Genomic DNA, 18,704 nt, shown 5'->3' with positions numbered 1-18,704 from the left:
TGCGATGGATGAAGAAATAAAACTTACTTTTTACAATATTATTTTCTAATCATAATATCTTTATTATCACAAATTGCAATGTAAATAAATCCACTTGCAAATTTGCAATATTATATGGTATAATTTCTTAGGCGCCAGAACTTTTCTGTTCCCTGAAAAAAGAAACAAAAAGTCACGTGCAAAAGCAGGTGCTTCGAACTTTGAACTAGAATTCACCATAAGAAAGTTTTTTATTTCTCTCTCTTGGAGATTTCCACCCCTTTTGGCCTTTGGGACCGCTCATTGACAAGACGTGCACACATGATCGCTATATGCATTTATACTCTTAGGCAGTCAGAAATTTTGAAAAGGAAACGACTTGTTAATAATAATAATAATAATAATAATAATAATAATAATAATAATAATAATTATTATTATTATTATTATTATTATGAGAATGGGGTTTACAACTAGGGTCCCATTTCTTTATCTTCCATGGGAGGGCCGCAAGTCTGCTACGCCACTGGTGTCCCCTATTCTGTGTTTGTCTTTTTTCCGTTTCGTTTAGCTATTTGTTTTTGTGTTGTTAGGCTTTTATATGAAACTTTTATATTATAACTTTTTCTTTTTATGAGTTTCTTTTTTTGGGTGGGGAGGGGGGAAAGAGAGAAATGCTTTCTTCTTATATCTGTTTCTTACCATTCATCTTGTTTGAACTGCTTAAGTAAGTCGTTTTGTAACTTTTGATGTCATCCAACTCCGTCACAATAATAAAATTGTCATTCTTAAGAATGTGTTTTATTCTCTTATTTGCAGTTTGCCACACTGATATATTTGTGACAAAATTGAGGTTTAGTCCAACGCCTTTCGAATTTGCAACCAACCCAACCGCCGAGCTTTTTGGGTTGCCTGGTTCGCAGGAAAAGGAGAATTGCAGGTGGTAATGCACTTCTGGAGTCGTGTATACAATAATTGTCACCTTTAAAATAATTGAAACCTGAGCGACACTGTTCAAACAGCACTCGTATAACTGGATTATCTACTTTACGGCTTATGATCTACAAACCTTTGCATATGGAACAAGCTACTCGGTGTCTTGTATTTTGAGTCATCAGATGACATGAAGTTCAGTTATGCATGTAAAGAACTGAATGAATATAGGAAACACAAAGTGCATGAAGTTAAGATTTGAAGTATCGATATCCTGTATGTTACATTAAATACTTTGCTGTATTTGCAAATTTAAGGTATTTTAATTGCATTATCACGATCATCTAGACAAAATTTGTTTTATTGAACTGTATTTATTGAACTGTTTTATTGACTTTTATTAGTATATACGAATACTAATCAATCAAATAAACTACTGTAAAAAGAATCATACTCAACAGATTTCCAATTATTATAGTGTATTTTAATGTATTTAAGAAACGTGCCAGAGCAAACAGAAGGTTGATCGATTTATATCCAACCGATTTGGCAACGCTGTATGACAGATGTAGGATTGTGTCAGAAACCTGGCGTCGTTAACAGGGTGTTGTAAGTGCTTTTCATACAGTGGAGCCTGTCTATCTCACCATATGCCCTCGGAAAGTATGCGAACTATAATTCGGCCCCACTCCGCCCCCCTCTGACGGAGGAAATTTCCCCTTTGCTTACGGAAAAGAAGTGAATGACCTCCGCTGTGTTGCCAATTTGTCATTCAGTCGTTTGGTCTTGACGAGTGAAGATCGTAGGCTACTTAGAATGGCTGACAAGACAGAGGACAGTGAAGTCCGTGAAATAATTCATTTTGGCAACGTTGCCGCATCTAACAATTTTAAGATCTCGGCAGCAACAACTTCTCCCTCCTCTTTTGAGGGAGATACGGGAAATCACACATCGAGTACAGCGCCAGAAGGGACACAGATCAAATAGAAAGGCTCTAAGTGCCCTTTGCAAACCGGTCGAATATAACACGATCAACTTCCTGTAGTCTAATTTTAAGCGCATTAACACGTCTCGGAAGAAAGCATGCATTGTATGTATAGTTTACGCGCAACTGTTGAGTAAAGATTTAAAATTTGTTCCTCTTTTTATTCATGATTACAGATCCCATGTTCCTCCATCACTGAACGTCCAAGCGATTGATGTTTGGTTGTTATCCTGTATTATATTCGTTTTTAACGCCCTCTTGGAGTATTCATGTCTCCTGTTCAAATTACGCAGCGCAACTAATCCTTCGCAACAGCAAAATATATTCATAACTAAAGCAAATGAAATTTCATATACAACTTCTGTCTATAAAATGCAAAGACGGCCTACAAGATCGAAAATGGTAAGTCTCTACTACATTTAGCTTCACATACGATGATTGCAACATGAATGAGTGAAATTTTTAGTGTAGCCTTGCTGGTTGAATAAGACGTGATACAAAAAAAAAAAAAAAAAAAAAAATGGATGCAGAAAGAAATAAAAAGAAACGGACCCCCCGCGCTCCAACATACGCACACATGTTCTAGGCTTCCCAACCATATCCATTGCTTAGAGTTGAAATTGTTCAATAATAAAGGAGTAACATCACAATATTGCGAGCTGTGATGATATTTAATGAGAAACAGGCAAAAGGGCTAATACTCATCACAAAATAGCCGAGTTTTCTTCTATATATAAGAAGCACTTTCGGAAGAATCTTCTTAAATCATCAGCATACTTAAAATTCAAAAAGGATTTAAAACATGAAGGAGAATATGGAAAGGTAAAGAAATGGTTAAAAGAAGCAAGTAAAATCTTGTCAACCTGGGAATAGGCGCTCACTGTCATTGCACACTGTTGTTCACTGTTTTCTTTTCTTGCTTTCCAGATTACGAAAGTATGTAGTGAAAAGATTACTCCAAATCATATTTATTTCTCCCCTATCCAAATTAAGTATGGATTTCTATTTATGGGTGTAATATGATTCTTTGATTTTTCGTTCCGTTGCTGCTTTTGCTTTCTCAATTAAACATGTCTCTGTGATGTTTTGGTTATAATCTCTAAGATGCGTTGCTAGACCAGACAGCTGTTGCGGGTTTCGAGACTTCGAAGTACGAACATGTTCAGTTATTCTAGCGCACTTATTCTTTTGTTTGACCTATATACATTTTATCACACTGATATTTCACCCGATAGTCGCCACTGCTTAGTAGAGAGTAACAAGAGAGTATAACAACAAGAGAAACTATACCACCTGCCAGGGTTGGCAAAAACCATGGTTTTTATTTAAAAAAAAACAAAAAAACGGTTTTTTTGGTTTAAACCAGGTTTTTTTTGGTTTAAACCAGGTTTTTATGGTTTAAATAATTTGCTCTATATATTCATATCATATATGGACAGAAATAAGTTTGTTTCGCCTTGATGTTATTATGCAACAACCGGGTAATGCTGGAAGGGGTCACATAAGCTTAAAGCGGAATAAAAACCCCTTCTCGAGTTACATCCGAGAGAAATTGTCCTCCATTTGAACTCGGAACCAAGACTAATTGGCCACAAATGCGATACGTCTGCCGACTCACTCACCAAGGAATCCTGATAAAAAAAAAATACGTTGTTACTGATCTTTACATGCTTCTTAATATAACTGTCAAGAGTCATTTCAGAAGGACAAAAAGATAAACAGTTGCACAAGTGAAACCATTACACAGAATTACATATGAACAATTTCAAAGTACTACGGAGTACAGAAGAACTAATTTAGTTCAAGTTAGTTAACGACTTTTATTGGTCCAAATTAAAGAAATACACCGACTTAATCTGCATATCAATAAGAAAAGTGAATAAAGATACGAATTATTTGAGTCCACTTTGACTCAGACTCATTTATACATAAATAGATACCAAAGATACTTATTTCGCTAAATTCCTCTCGTGGGGTCTGTATGACCCCCCCCCCCCACACACACGCACAAAAAGTACGGCATTTTCGATGTATTTTATCAATAGTAAACATTGAAACGAAACAATATTTAGAATTTTTCTTCGATTGCAATTACATAACAATAATAACAAGTACAAAAAGTCACAAAATAAACATTTATAAACTTATAAAAAAAAGTTGCTTTTGTAGTATAATCTTTTTGAGTAATGAATGGGGAATTTAGGTCTGAATATAATACGAATAATACGAGAGTGAAACGCGATAACCCACAAATGTGTGTTCATCAAGAGTTTACAAACACTTACACTTTTACGAACATTTTTTTTTTGTTTTTTGCTTTAAACCAGTTGGTTTTTTTGAAAAAAAAAACAGCTGGTTTAAACCGTGGTTTAAACCACCTTGGTTTAAACCAGCCAACCCTGCCACCTGCACTAACTAATCAATGATTCGTGTAATCTTTTCATTTGGATATGGGAGTAACCTCTTCTCTCCCGCAGAATGTCTTTTCACATTTGGCTCACCTTACTTTATTAGAAAGGCAATGCCAACGTAGGATTTTCTTATTGTTCCAGTATTTAACTTAAAAGTTTTACTCGACTATATCCCACGAGGAACGGAGCTGTGTAACGCTAACACGAAATTGAGAGAATCGAGAGGCGGCATTTTAGCATTCCTAGTTGTATCCCTTTGTTTTATTCTTATTGTAAGTTACTGCATCCTTAAATTCATGAGGTTTTACTATCGAACAATGGTGTAAACCTACGTTCGATACGTTTGAAAAAAAGTTATTGAATACGCAACATAAATGTAAGGACTGATAGTACATTTTTTACAAAGTACATAATTAAAATTTAATACTTTTTCGTACTTTGGACATTTGATTTTCATAATTTATATTGCTCTACCAATGTGTTTCATATATGAGAATGAGCAGATATTATAGTAGCACCCACACACCAAAAACCCATTTTTCCTTCCTTTTTTTTTTTTTTTTTTTTCGTTTTCACTTTCCAAGATAGGATTTAATGGGATTTTTGCGTAAGGGAAACTTATCTTTAGCTGTTAACACTAATGTTCGAGTCAAAACTTGTAAAATGAATTTAGTTCATTATTGCATAAGACCATACATATACAAATTAGAATTGGGAACCAACCTGAAGTAATGGTATACATTCACGTATACAAGAGTTGAGTAATTGCAGCTTCATTAACCCCTTCCGTTCCAAGTGTCATTTTCCTATATGCGTGTTGTAATACCAGGTTTTCATTTACTGTTAAAATACTGTCTAGACCGTTATGTAGGGCATAGCTATTGTGCACGCGAGAGAAAAGTATTCATATTACTAATTTTAAAAAAAATATTTGCACTGTGTAACATTTGGACTGGAAAAGGGTTTGGATGTTCTGAAAGGATTTTATGTTGCTTCAGGTTGGTAACACTGACTGGAGGTCGAAGACAATTTTTTTTTGTTTTGTTTTGTTTTTTCGAAATACGATCCGAATTTGCTAACTGTTTATTGTCAAAACAAACACATACGTGTCGTAATTGAATGCTCTTTTAGGCCTGCCATCTGGGGAGACAAACCATTTTATGCTGTCAGTAAGGTGCTGTCACCTAAGGAGAAATAGTAGAACTAACTCGTGCCTCATATCCACTAAAAATTTCATCATCTCCAGGATTAATACAACCCTTAATAAAGGATAAGTTTTCATAACATACCATGGATGTCACTGGAATTTATCAACGGTGTATTTTATGGCATTCACATAGATGTCACTCTTACGCAAGAGGTTAAACAGATAGTAACATGCACACACTTTATATATATATATATATATATATATAATAACTATATTTATGATGTATTTCACATAAAATAGATGTAATACAATATTGTCTGCTCCCTCAAAAATGAGATTAAATATCCTGTTATTAAAAAACAGAAAATAGCAAAAGAAAAAAAACTCTTGGTAAGAAAATTTTCTACAGATTTCTCTCATAAATGAAACGCGTTATTTTCACTGCACCTTTCATATTCAAGTACACCATATACTTTCTTATAATCATATATTTGAAACTTACCTGAGTTACATACAAATAATAAATTAGCTCGTCCATACGCTTAATAAAAGCAAGTTCTTAATTAGCCATCTTTAATCAAGAACGAATAATTTCTAGAAGAAACACAGTGGAACATTTTGCGCTTTACATAACTTTTAATAAATGCAGCGAAGAAAAGCTAACGTAACATAACCTAAGGGATAAATTCTTACATATTTGAATTTCTGAACATGTTTATCTTCTGGCTATGTACGAACAGCCAGGCGTCAATACATGAATCGCACTATTTTCGTACAGTAAATATTTCCGAATGAATTATAACATAACTTCTGATGGCATATTACAAAATGAAAATTTCTTTACAGATTCAGAAGTTAAAATTTCGCTGGAACTTGCTGAAGGAGAAAATTCATCAGTTTGTTCCTTGTTGCAAAGCAAGCATTTTCTCTTCAACCAACAAGTGGAACAGCTTGGACAGAATTTCTTTGTTTGTGTTTCCGTTGACATTTCTTGTTTATAATGTAGCTTACTGGGGTTTCTTCATTAAAATGTTAAACATGGACGACCCTGAATTATGCGAATAGCAAACAAAGTGTTTCCATAACAATATTGCCTTTGTTTATCGTGTAAGTAAAGACTTCCGTAGCCACATGACAATTTTGAAATTATATTATTCCTATATAAGACCCCAACTGAAATACGCTTTTTTATTTGGACTTCTCATAATGCAGAATATACCCAAATGATTGAAAGAGTACAGTGCAAGTTTTTGAAACTATAAATGTATAAAAAGGGTGGATTATACTCCGCATATATATCATACCTAAAGCTAGCAAACAAATTCAATATAATGATATTAAAGCAACGTTAATGATTTAGTTTTTCTGTATAAAATATTACATAATAAAATCTATTACATAAAACTTACTTCTAATATATTTCTGCATGTTCCAACGTCTAAAACGAGGTTGAACAATAGTAGTATGCTGTACTGTAAGAAAGCAAGTACTGACGTCCTATATAAATCCCCTTTATGAAATCCCTTACTACAACAATATTGAAGAAAAGTGTGAAGTGATACATGTATTCAATGTATCTGAAAGAGTGTTTAGGAATACAATTTGTAATCTGAAAGCTGAATTTGTGAAACAATAAAACTATGTATTTTTCTGTAAAAAAAAAAAAAAAAAAAAAAAGTCACTTACCATATATGTAAACAAACACTGTAAACGGGCAGGATGCCTGTTGTGTTGTTACAATTAATTAATTAATTAAATAAAACTAAAATTTCTGCTGGTGTACCAATTGTGATAATCAACTTGAAGGTTATCATTCAACAATTACGAACTTGTTGGAAAGTACTGACTATGTTATATTATAGCACAGTATGATGAATATACAAGTATTAAAATTTTGTACTAATGTTTAATGTTTGCAATAAACTAAAAAATGTAAAAATATGTTCAGATTGATGTACACCGTAGCGTAAAACTGAACTGTTGTTCGTATTACAAAGACCTGAACTGTTATGTCATAGAAAATAAAATACAAAATTAAAAATATGTTCATGTTCAATACAAAAATATTCTTTTACGTTCTTGCTTCCAAAAACGGAAGGAAAATTCAATTACCTCACTAGAAAATCAAATTTCTAAGTCTACAAAATTTACACAATAATCAATGAGACATTATTATTATTATTATTATTATTATTATTATTATTATTATTATTATTTATTCATTTATTTATTTATTTATTCCTTAAAAACACAATTTGTAATCAAAATAGTATACATTTTCAATTTAATAATAAAAAGACATATATAAAAATTTTATTAAGGATTTTAAGTAACCAACACATGTCAGATAAATGTTAATGGATCGTAAATATTTCTGTCACAGGTATAACCCAAAATCAGAAGGCATAATTAACAACTCTTGGAATTAAGCATGTTAATTCGGAACAAAGCACGAATAGCTAAAATTCATGCATCATTACATCTTCACGTGAAGACAGATTAACATTAAATATTCATTTGTAGTTACGAATAAATAATGGACATTTCAGAGAAATTGAATTTACATCAGTTCATCAATTCAGCGTATATAACATTATATATGTTATATATAATATATATATATATATATATATATATATATATATATATATATATTTAAGTTATATATGTGATACGGCTTCAATAAGGTTTAAAAGTCATAAAATCTGTCAATCATCTAAATGTAAATATATGCAATCATCATTCCGTTTAGTTCACCTATTGCATATATTTTGAAATCAAAAATGGATAAGTTCTTGTAAATAAATTTTGTTTTCGAATAAAATATTGTTAGTTATTTTATTAATACTAAAAACCCTTATTAATATTCAAATGCTCGGATAATTAAGATCTACTGTGTACAAAAATTTACGAATAAATAGCTCGTTAAAATCGTCTGGGTTTGAAATGAAGTAATTAAAAATGGTCATAAATGGTTTTAGAAAAGATCCCGTTCATTTCATCATTAATATCTTACAACTACTATTAATTCGAGGATAAGTCATTCGTAGTAACAACCACGAAATATTCGACATATCTGACGAAGACTTACAAAATGTGAAGTACGTCCTGCTAACGTTGAAAACATTTTGTCGAGATACACTTATACCTCCTGATAACATTTTTACAAATAGAAATTATCTTACGGACGCAAATCAAAAATTTAGCTGCAAAGTGCAGCAACGTTTGTTGGGTTATAGTTGAGTTCAACATAATAGCAAAAGTCATCAACATGAGGAGATAGATGATCAACACAATGATTTTGTCATTTGATCATTGCTGTAAAACATTTCCCTCTTTACTTTTTTTTTTCAATAGACTGAATAAATGAAATTATGAAATTCGAGAGGTGATAAGTCCAGGCTGTAGGGTGATTGAAGAAGAACTTCTCATCTTTCTTCTCTAATACCTCCTGCAAAATGCCTACCACATGCGAATGAGAATGAAGAATGATGACACTAGACATCACGTCAACATCTTAGAACGTTTCCTTCCTATGACCACATCCAACATATTGAGTATCACAGTGTAGCGCTCTGCATTCACTGTCATCCCAGGTTGCTTGAACTCTTAACAAGTAATCGTCGTTGCATCTTTTCCGTGCTACCACAGTCAAAAGCTACGCATTAACAGCTGATCTGGTATACATGTACGTCTATTACTAATTGTTGTATTACTCGCCCAACATACACTTTCCTCGATGCTCAGTATAGTGCGCAGTGTTGCCCGGACAGGTTTTGTTTGGAAACGCTTTGTAGATCAATAACTTCCAGTTATAACACAAGGATAAGGTCAAAGAAACAACTTATTTTGGAGACGCTAAAACCATATGAAAAAGTCTTTGTTGTCATGTCTTACCTCTTTTCAGGGTGTCTAATAGTCTGGAAAACTGGAAAACCTGGAAAAGTCAGGGTATTTTATAATTTCTGGAAATGTTTGGGAATTTTCTGTATATTCTGGAAATTTTTGGTGAAGTTAGGTTTATTTCATTGCTTTTACATTTTATCTGCACAATGTTTGGAAAACAACTTTTCAGTAGAGCAGAATTCATCGTACAATGAAGGACTTCTAAAAGGAGTTAGCAACCCTTGCGTCTGGAGCTCGTGGTTTCTGATCTGCACGTTAAAATGTGATCCTCGTGTCCAATGGTGTGGCTAGGCTATTGCAACTGGTTACCCCAATAGTCCTAAATAACACTTGCCCCGATCTTGTTGATTTTAATGTAGCGACAAGTTAGAGCCTAACTATGTATGGTTAAGTCTAATTTATATTATAGTGCGTACCTAGAATAGTTAGATTTAAAACTTCTATTCCATTTCCTTCGTATTCCATTTTCAGTACAGCTTGCCGTTCCGCGTGTCTTTGAAATGTTTATTATTATTTTGCAGGTAATTTCTGTGAATATTTTTGGTATGCTTGTAACTTTCTAATAAGATCATTTTTTCTACTAAGTGATCATATTTTTATAGTAAATGTGAATGTAGTAGACAGAGCTCAGCGATTTTACCACACTTGAAGAAGTATGTCGATTCAGTTTCAGGTAGTAATAGAGAATCATCTTGTGATAGCTTTAAAATTGAAGTAAGATTTGAAGCTTTCCTGGCGGCGTATATGATAAAGTTCTTCTCGGGCAATCAGCCAGGTGAAAACTGGTGGATAGGCCAACGTTTCAAGAACTGTCATCGTTCTCATCATCAGGGCAATTATGTAGAGATCAGCGGATATAAGTAATATATACTCTGGGCTGGCGAAAATGCTGGTTCCTGATTGGCTGATTCAATCTGAAAACTGGAGCTGTGATTGGCTGGCTATGTTCCGTAGTCCGTGGTACTGATTGGCTGAGGGTTATCTGGATGTTTGTGTGTCGTTTTCTTTGCTGTGGTACTGAAAGGCCTCTCAGAAAGAAACAGACAACAACTGAGCCAGAGAAAAATCGTTCGAAACAAAGAAAGACAGAAGGAAAAAAATCCTTGAAATCAACGAAGTTGATGAGCACATGAAAACTTTTAACAGAAAATCCAGTAACGTGATCATAATTAGAAATCTCATGAAGATTTTAGTATTCTAGATTATAAAAAAAAAAATCTGTATTTAGTATTGTACATAGAAATACTAAATACAGAATACTTTTGTAATTTAAAATACTGAAATCCATAATGTTTGTCAGTATTTGTATCTCGCAACAACATTCTTGTTAGTATCCATATATGTGTGTGTATTGTTGTTTGTGTATTAGCCCTACATCATGTCCTGGAATATTAAAATAATCTAATAGAAGTAAATCACTTACATAGTCCAGCTTATGTAACTGAGTGAACCTCCAAGTATGTGCTGTGAATCTTTATACACATTCTTACATACATATATATACATTATGTATGTATGTTTCATCATTCACACTTTTTGTATTTGATATATATATTAGTTGTATTGAAACAAGGAGCGGAGAGGGGTCGCTTCTATGGCGATCAACGTTGAAATTGGAAATTGTTAGTATTTCTGCTACCTTCAGCTTTACTACAAAATAAACGGAGTATATGGAATCTATTGTTAGAATAGTGAATCGATTCCATAAAACAGCTTTACGCTTTCTTTTACCGTTTTTGCTTTATGAGAATCATCATTGAAGCCCAAAGCAAGAGTAAATTTCACCCACTTCCACTTACAGTATAGAGATACGGTTGAAGATAGTATTCTTTGAGACGCCGAATCAATTCCAAAAAAGCATTTATCGCTATCTATTTCCGTTTCTTTTTTCTATTACGATGAACGTTAAACCGATAATGGTTTATTTCTACTACTATTAGTTTGAATAGAAGTATCTCAAATACTTAAGTTAATCACAGTTTGGAAGTCTTTTGCTAATGTACTTATTGTAATAATGAGTTTGAAACATATCATTCAACAACTGTGAACTTCTCAGAAACTATTAACTGTGTTACATTATGGTACAGTATTTTGTAAATATCAAAAATTTATAGTAATGTTTAATGTTTACAGTATATTGTAAAATGTAACAATATGTTGAGGTTGATGAACATATAGCAAAGAAACTAAACTCTCCTTCGCATTACAAGGAACTGAAATATTATGTTATAGAAAATAAAATACAAAGTTAAAAATATTTTCATGTTTAATTCAAAAATAATGTTTTACATTTTCCTTTTCGAAAAAGAAAGAAAAAACTGAATTACTTCAGCAGAATAGCAAAATCTGTAAGTCCACAAAACTTACACAACAACCAATGAGATCGTTTATATTATTATTATTATTTATTACTTAAAAACACAATTTGTGATTACAATACACATACATTATTAATTCAATAATAATCAAAACACACACAAAATATTTCATTAAAAATTTTACATAAATAAACAATATATGTCAGATAAATGTTGTTGGATCATAAATATTCCACTCACAGGTAAAACTCAAAATTATAAGGCACAATTAACAACTTTTGGGATTAAGCACGTTGATTTAGGAGAAAAATAGGAATACCTAACATTCATACATCATTACATCTTCACGTGAAGACTGATGTTCTCTGGTCAGAAATTTGGATTCTGTGTAACAAAATACATATATAGAATCCATATTTATTTATTTATTTGCCTGTTTTGCATACAAATAAAAGTATTCTCGAGTACGCATACAGTTGTCAAAATTACAAAATAATTATATATATGCTATAAAAAACTTACAAATAGAGTAATACATACATAACTATGACGTTTATAAGCTTACACAATCATAACATAATTAACAAAATACATTTATACCTTGTCTTCAAAAAACTCATTTACCGAATAGTAACACCTACGTACTAAGAACTTGTAAAGAGCAGATTTAAACATAGAATATGGTTTGTTTTACTTTAGAAAGTCAGGTAACTTATTGAAAATTTTTATACAGTTAATATATACGCTCTTTTGAAAAAAAAAAAAAAATCTTGGGGGATAACACGAAAAAATTATTAACGAATAGAGTATTGTACATATGGACGTTACTGTTTTCAATAAATAAGTGTTTATTACTTACGGTAAACATCCCACATTTTCTCGAATATCCTCATTGGATCAATTCTTACAAAATCATTACCTACTATTAATGTCTGTCTTCTTAAACACACAGATCATGATTGTGGGTCATGAGCCTGCAGATGTAATGATTTTATTTAATTTCCTTTTACCCACTAAATTCAACCCCAACTGTAGTTACGCAATCACACACAACACACCAAAACTCCTTCGCCATCTTGATTTTGTTCAAAATATTGATGGTCTGTCAACGACTTTTTGTTACTTGGTGGTACGTTGTTCTGTGTGTCATGAATCGGACCCATTTGTCCTAACGGAATATCCGGGACCCCTATTTCCTGTGAGGGGCTCCCTTGCGCCGCCACTGAACGATTCAGAATCACGCATTTTTGGATAGAGCAGATTACAAATCTAAGACAATAACATGCCACCTCAGCTCAATAGCTAATAGTTTTGGAGATATTCGCCCCCAAAAGTTCATTTTCCTATGGTTTTTGGACAGCCCTAGCTCTGAAACTATGCATTTTGACCACGGGTAAATATGAATTTTTTCCCTTCCCTTATTTTGATGTGAGGAACCACTTGTTTCAGTTTGACAGTCTAGTTCATTAACACTGAGAATAAAAAGATGAAACAAAAACTGAGATCGGAAAATGTCATAGGGCGCATCACATGGTGTTGTTGTGGTGACCCCCAGGGCCCCCTTCAAGGGGGCCCAGGGGCCAACTTCAAATTTTCAAATAGGAACACGTATTGAATCACACCTCATTCAATAGTACTTGAAAAACGAAACAACTTTTGTAGGAAACAATTTTCGATTTGGGCCACCGTTTTTAAATGGCCTCAAAAAGTGGGTCCTATATCAGATAAAACGTCCAGCGCTTATAAATCCGAAATGGCTGAGAATAAAAAGATGAAACAAAAACTGAGATAGGAAAATGTCATAGGGCGCATCACATGGTGTTGTCGTGGTAACCCACAGGGCCCTACTTCAAGGGGGCCCGGGGGCGAACTTCAAATTTTCAAATGGGAACATGTATTGAATCATACCTCATTCAATAGTCCTTGAAATACGAAACAACTTTTGTAGGAAACAATTTTCGATTTGGGCCACCGTTTTCAAAATGGTCGCAAAAAATCCTGTATCAGTTTGAAGTTGGCACCTGGGCCCCCTTCACGGAGTTCCCTGAGGGTCACCACAACACCACCACTTGATATGCTTTATCATCGTTTCTATCTCAGTTTTTGTTTCATCTCTCTATTCTCAGCCGTTTCTGATTTAGGCCTATAAACACTGGACGTTTTATCTGATACAGGACCCACTTTCTGCGGCCATTTAGAAAACGGTGGCCCAAATCGAAAATTGTTTCCTACAAAAGTTGTTTCGTTTTTCAAGTACTATTGAATGAGGTGTGATTCAATACGTGTTCCTATTTGAAAATTTGAAGTTGGGCCCTGGGCTCCCTTGAAGGGTGGCCCTGGGGGTCACCACAACAACACCATGTGATGTGCCCTATGACATTTTCCTATCTCAGTTTTTGTTTCATCTTTTTATTCTGAGCCGTTTCGGATTTATAATCACTGGACGTTTTATCTGAAACACCCTGTATATATTGGAGATATGACACGGCTTGAATAAGGTTGAAAAATAAACTCAAAAAGCCTGTCAACCATCTAGATATAAATACAGGGTGTTCGAAATTGGACTGACGATTTTTAAAAGTGTGTAGTTTTAATATGATCAGAGATACAGAAGAAAAAATAACATTCATATTGAAGGAAAACTCAAAAAGTTTTGTTCAGCAAATTTTCATACTTGAACAACTACCGGTGACGGCGCTAGTATCGCCGATAAAAAGAAATGGCGCTGGCAATCGAAAAGGCGCAATGCGTGTGGTGGTTTGCAGAGACAAAAAGTGTTGTTCAAGTTCAACGAAACTTTCGACATGTTTACCACAAGCATCCTCCATCACGCTACAGTATCCAGGTTTGGAAGAATCAATTTTTATCAACGGGGAGTGTAGTGAAACAACACAGCGACGGTAAATCGCGTGTGTCAGAAGAAAATGTGGAAGCAATAAGAGAATGTTCCTCACGTAGCCCGAGGAAGTCAATTCGCGCAGCGAGCAGGCAATTGGGAGTTCCAAAGTCAACAGTGCACGATGTGGTACACAAACGATTACGTTTGCGCGCATATAAGGTGCAATTGTTGCAAGAAATTAAGCCCAACGATAAGCCACAGAGAGCAGCATTTGCTACTGAAATTCTGGACAGGATTTATTATGACAATAATTTCATATTGAACGTTGTTTTCTCTGATGAGGCAACTTTTCACTTGTCTGGCTGTGTTAACAGACACAATGTTAGGATTCGTATGCGTACATAGAACATTTTACAGATAGTCCCAAATTGAATGTTTGGTATGCTTTAACACATAATGCAGTTATAGGCCCCTTCTTTTTCATAGAGCAAACCATAACAGGAAATGTGTTTTTAGACATGCTTCAACACGTTGCTGTTCCCCAGTTACAACATTTGCAACCTCAAGTGATATTCCAATTGGACGGTGCCCCACCACATTGAAGCCTACTAGTTACGGGAGTACCTTGATACTGAATTTCCTGGCCGTTGGATAGGACGTGATGGGCCAATTAGGTGGCCTCCATGCTCTCCTGATATTACCCCCTGGACTTCTTCCTGTAGGGGTATGTGAAAGACCTTGTGTATTCTGGTGAAAAGGTGCGTAACCTTGATGAATTGAAGAACCATATTAGGAATGCGATTGCTTCAGTAACATCTCAGATGTTACAGAATACGTGGAGAAAGATTGTGTTCAGGCTAGATATTGTAAGAGTTACAAATGGAGCTCACGTGGAATTACACTGAGTTAGAATGATTTGTAAGTAAAACCAAATAAACTTTCTGAGTTCTCCTTTAAAATGCATTTCTTTCTTCTGTATCTCTGGCCATATTAAAACTACATACTTTTAAAAACCATCAGTCCCATTCCGGACACCCTGTATAACCAATTATAATTCAATAAATTTTCCTAATGTGTGTGTTGGGAAACCAACATTGGAGAAGTACCTATAAACAAATTTCGTTTTCGAATAAAATAGTCTTAGTTGTTTTCAATTAGAAAAGATCTATCACACTCATTAAATTTACTGTAAAAAATTAAATGAAAAATGAAAACCCTTATTAATAATAACATGCTCGGGTAATTAAGATGTGCTGTGGATACAGAAATGATCCTGTTCATCATTGGTATCTCACAACTACTGTGAATTCGAGAACAAAAAAGTCATCTATAATAACAACCACGAAATATTCGACATATCTGACAAAGATTGACAAATGTGAATGAGGTCTCGCCAATGTTGAAAAAAATTTCGTCGACATACGCTTATATCTCAAGATACCACTTTTACGAACACAAATGATCTTATGGACGCAGATCATAAACTTATCTGCAAACTGTAGCAATGTTACAGTTGGGGGTTATAGTTGAATTTAACAGACAATAACTAGTTATCACAATAATGTTTAAGTTCTGAAGGTCAGAATATTATTATTATATTCTGTAGAGCTGCTCTGAAGTTTTTGGTTGAAGTAATTGGACGAATACTAAAATGTTTAAGACCTCAAATGGAATCTGCACCAAATCACGTGCATAAAATGTATTGGCCTCAAATTCCAAGCACGTACATGTTAAGTATATTAAAACATGTTCTTACTCACTTTCGTACCTCTTTAACAATATGCAGTTTCGTATGCTTTTGGAGAGTTTTTCTGCATACAAACGTCTTTCCACATATCACACACAAGTAAGGCCGTTTCTCTGTAAGCAACCTTGAATGATCTTGGAGGTTGTTTGTAGACAAAAAAATTTTGAACACAAGTTCCAAACAAATGGCTTCTCTCCCGAATGAATTCGTTTGTGATCAGCTAAGATTTCTGCGCGCAAAAGTTTTATTACATATTTTACAGGCATACGGTCACTTTCCTGTATGCAAAAGAATGTGCTTCTTCAAAGTATTGTTGCGTGCAAATTTCAGGTTACACATCTGACATTTGTAAGGCCTTTCCCCTGTATGAATTCTTTCATGATCAACTACGTATTCTTTACGTGCAAAAGTTTTATTGCATACACTACATGCATAGAGTCGCTCTCCTGTATGCACAAAAATGTCTCTCTTCAAATGCTCCTTGCGTGTAAATTTCAGGCCGCATAACTGACATTCGTGAGGTCTTTCCTCACTATGAATTTTTTTATGATGATGTAGCTTGAATCTATTTGGGAAACATTTACCACACTGCTCACACTTAAACATGGGAGATACTTTCACTCTTGCTACATGTGTGGAATGGCCCGTATAACTATCATCACTAACGAATAAACTATGATTATTCGATTCTTGCGGATGAATATTCCCGTATGGGGAAGAACTGTTAGATCCGTAGTTTTCTTCCTGTAAGAAATGGCTATACTTAATTTCTTGTTCTTTGTCCACCATATACTCGGCTCCATTATTTTCGGTCTTCAGATAACTATTTGATCCCTTGTCATTTGAAGAATCACAAGCATAGTCATAGATATGTTCTACGTTGTCACCGTTAGAGGAATCAGTTCTTTCTTGCTTAAGGCATCTGAAATGCAAAGAACAAATATAAATTAAAACTAATATATCCTAAGTAAAATGATAACGAAGAGTGCAAACTTCAAATTTCCATGAGTTTCGGAAAACTAAAGCCAATTATTTCGCTTACAAACTTTTTTTTTTTTTTTTTTTGCTTTATTCTCTCTTTCAGACGTGTTTTAAAAGCGTGTAAATGGAGCTTATAGAGAAGAATTACGAATTACAATATAATCGATAATCTTTCAAAGTAGTTTCTTCACGAATAATTCAAATGGTTACAGTGAGTTCGTGTTGTTTTCTTCTGTATTTTGTAAAGTTCTATGAGGCATACAAATTAGTCACTTTATTTAATGTTCTAGGGTCTACCAAGTTGTAATATCTACGATAGAAATATTTAAGTCTTACTACGTATGACTTTCTTTATCGCACGTTACTCAATACAGTAACGAATATGTGTATCATAATTTGAATTTATTATATATATAATATATACTATCTTGTTAATAGTACAATGAAGAACTAAACTATATTTCCAATATATTATTCTTTCTGGGAGGAATTTCATTACCAACGAATATTTTTTTTTTTCTATATGGGTCTCAACAGTCGTATATTTCTTACATGAACACCTAAATGAAAAATACAGGAAGAACGATTAGCTGAATGGTAATGAGAAATAGAAGTTGCACGATGGTTAGGTCAGCTCTTTTATTTTTCATGTTGTTCGAGCATAATCATCAAGAGGTCAACTATACTACTGAAGTAACTCCTACCTTCCATAGCTTGAGCACAATCTATTTCTAGGGTAGCGTCACATCTCTTATTGTTGTTTCTGTTTTCTGATGAGTTTTGAAATACATTTCTCTTTCGCTCTTTAGCTTTGACCTGCCGAGCCCAATTTGTCAGGTCAGCTAAATTTGCTTTCAATTACCTTCTTCCAAGTTTTGTACGAATTTGTAAAGCAGCTCGTAAAAAAAGACAGGTTCACGAGCAGATGACATAGTGTAGGATTACGGTAGCTCGATCAGGGATCCACCAACAAATCACAAACAAATTGAGGTGATTAATCATTTGCACGCTATTGCTTTACTCAGTGTTCGACTAGTCCCAAAACGTCTGGGGAATAATATTGGAGTTGCTGTTTTCTAGGGAAAATGAAAGGAAATTTTTAGTTTCAGACTCTTCGCTTAAGCTCAACCCAACTGCTTTAAACGTTACTGAATAACTTAAAGAGAATGAGGAATATAAAAATATAGGAACTGAGCCAGGTAATATCTTCAAAATGCTATTAAATAAACTAAACCTTCTCCAAACCTTTTCTTATAGACTAGAAACTTGGGTTTGCAGTTCATATCATAATTACTGGGTACTCCAATTTATTCACTAAACAAAATACCTTGAAAATAATTATTAGTTTACGTAATAGTTTTCTGCAGATACTAGATATGAATTCTAGATATCCTTCACTGTCCTTAAATAATTCATTTAAATTCTAAAAAAGTGGATGCAAACTTAGCAAAAATC

General features: G+C 33.8%; 1 long non-coding RNA gene across 1 annotated transcript in view; it reads left to right on the top strand.

Moving 5' to 3' along the window:
* The first annotated feature begins 3,194 nt into the window (after positions 1–3,194).
* The window catches only part of LOC145680383 (uncharacterized), a 302,756-nt gene continuing 287,246 nt past the window's right edge, over positions 3,195–18,704 (top strand). Inside the window, exon 1 of the long non-coding RNA XR_014130642.1 lies at positions 3,195–3,284. This is a non-coding gene — a long non-coding RNA (uncharacterized LOC145680383). The remainder of the gene's footprint in view (positions 3,285–18,704) is intronic.

Source organism: Thermobia domestica, chromosome 3 (genome assembly GCF_964235325.1).
Source record: "Thermobia domestica chromosome 3, izTheDome1.hap1.1, whole genome shotgun sequence".
In the NCBI taxonomy this organism is placed as follows: domain Eukaryota; kingdom Metazoa; phylum Arthropoda; class Insecta; order Zygentoma; family Lepismatidae; genus Thermobia; species Thermobia domestica.
Note: the sequence above shows the minus strand (reverse complement) of the source record. Positions and strands in the feature narration are given on the sequence as shown.